Consider the following 2500-nt stretch of genomic DNA (forward strand, 5'->3'; position numbering starts at 1 on the left):
AGGTCACATAATGCTATGCAATCAAAATAGAACACATCAATGCGCTATCACTACTCGGCCAATTTGAAGAAATTGAAATGATGATCACGGAGAGAAATATCGACATCCTTTGCATTAGTGAAACATGGAATCATGAAGAAATGTCAAGTAATGTCATTAACATTTAACATTTCAATATTTATAGATGTGATGCAGGGCGAGGTGGAGGAGTATGCATATACGTAAGGGACACCTTTAAATCAAATGTAATTTCCACAACAGTTGTAAATAATACAGCTGTAGAGGACATTTGGATAACGGTACAAAGTAGTATGTACCCCTCCTTCATTACTGGTACAATCTATAGACACCCACATGCTACAGCTGAATCATTTGACTACCTCGGATATATTTTTAGAGAAATGTCAATGAAAATAAAAACCTTTTTCATCTTGGGTGACTTAAACGATGACCCTAAATAAACCTAATGAAAAATTAGCCGGGATTATTAAGAAAAAATTCAGCTTATTAATAATCCTACCAGGATCACAAAACACACCTCATCCATGCTTGACATCATTATGTCAAACAGACCTGACCTCATTAGGTAAACTGACGTTATCCCTTGCCAAATTGCAGACCACTAACTTTTAACTATGACAGTAGATATAAAAAGACCCAAGCGACAACCAGTCATAAAAACTTCCCGTGACCTGACAAATTACGACCCCCAATCACTTTGTCAAAATATTAGTGCCAGAAAGTCGACCCTCTCAGAGATTCTTACAACAGATGACGTTAACAAACAAGTAGACATTCTCTCGAACGTACTAAAGAATCAGCATAGATGCCACTGCTCCGCTTAAGACCAAAACTGTTCGACGTCCCCCCGCCCCATGGATAAATGAGCACATCAAAAGAGCTATACATGACCGAAAAAAACACTCATCAAATTCTCAAAACAAATAGAACTGATATTGCCCTTCATTCTGAGTATATACAAAAAAAAGAGAAACGTTAAAACATTAATCCAATCAGCAAAAGCAATTTATTTTCAAAATAAGATCAATGACTATAAACACAACGCCAAAGAAACATGGAAAACAATTAAAACGTTAGCACCAAACAAAAAACACCACACAGACACGTCCCTAGATTCCTTAAGGAGTATAGAATATCTAAACGACTACTTCGCAAATATCGGTAGACTCACCTATGAACAGACAGCTGCTTCCTTGGCCCCACAAAACACAATCAGGACAAGGCTCTCAACAAATGCTTTCAGACCACAGCCAATAGGAGTGGAAACAACAGTCTTAACAATAAAACACTTACGTGAAACAAATGCTGTAGATGTGGATAACATTGCTTTTCGATTATGTTAAGAAAGCTTACCTGCAATAGCCTTCTATCTAACTGTCATTATAAACACATCCATAGTCACCGGTACTTACCCATCACTGTGGAAACATGGCATCATAACACCCATTTTCCAATCAGGAGATGCAGAACAACTGAACAATTATCGTCCTATCACTCTACTCCCAGTGATATCTAAAGTGCTAGAAAAAATGTTGCAAATTAACTATCAACATTCTTAGAATCTAATCACTTTATTTCCGAAACGCAACATGGGTTTAGAAGTAAGTTATCCACTGAAACAGCTTTACTAAAAATCACAAATAAAAAATATGATAACATAGACAAGAATCAAATAAATATACACACATTGTATGATCTGTCAAAAGCGTTTGACAGATCGTCCTGTCACTCTACTCCCAGTCTATTCCATGAAAAATCATGGAATAGACAACTATTGGTTCAGAAGTTATTTATCTACAAGAACGAAGTCAGTCAAAATTCGTAATGATATGTCAACTAAACAAACAGTCTCTTTCGGCGTCCCACAAGGCTCCATATTAGGCCCGATCCTGTTCACCATATTCATAAACGATCTATCAAACATTGCAAACAACTGTCTCCTTGTCTAATATGCTGATGACTCTCAGTTTGTTCACGCTGCCCCTGTAAGCAATTTATATGAATTGATAAGAAATACGCAGAAGACTCTTACAGAAGCAAATATGTATTTTGACAACAACGGCCTCAAACTAAATCCCGATAAAACTTAATGCATCTCTATAGGCAGTCGGCAAAACATAGCCAAAATCCCCATAAACACAATCATAGAATTTGAAGGCTATCATATAAAACCAAGCATTTCCGCTTGGACAGATACATGACTTTCGAAACACACATAGACAACATTCACAAAAAAGTGATGGGCACACTGATATACCTTGATCACATAAAAAACAAAATCCCCGCTGAGACGAGAATTATTGTACAAACACTAAGCATTATAAGCTGCTGCTCCAACATATAGGGCTCAACCAACAAAACTCAAATACAAAAAGCACAAAAACTGCAAAACTTTGCCGCAAGATTGGCAATAGGCACCGTAAATAAACATGACCACATAAACTCCCATATTAAGAAATAAAATTGTTAAAAGTTCCTC

The 2500-nt window shown here is 36.6% G+C and overlaps 1 protein-coding gene across 1 annotated transcript in view; it reads right to left on the reverse strand.

The window, feature by feature from the left end:
* LOC125031649 overlaps positions 1-2500 on the reverse strand; it is a 29238-nt gene that overhangs the window by 278 nt on the left and 26460 nt on the right. The window lies entirely within an intron of this gene.

Source organism: Penaeus chinensis, chromosome 13 (genome assembly GCF_019202785.1).
Source record: "Penaeus chinensis breed Huanghai No. 1 chromosome 13, ASM1920278v2, whole genome shotgun sequence".
NCBI lineage: Eukaryota > Metazoa > Arthropoda > Malacostraca > Decapoda > Penaeidae > Penaeus > Penaeus chinensis.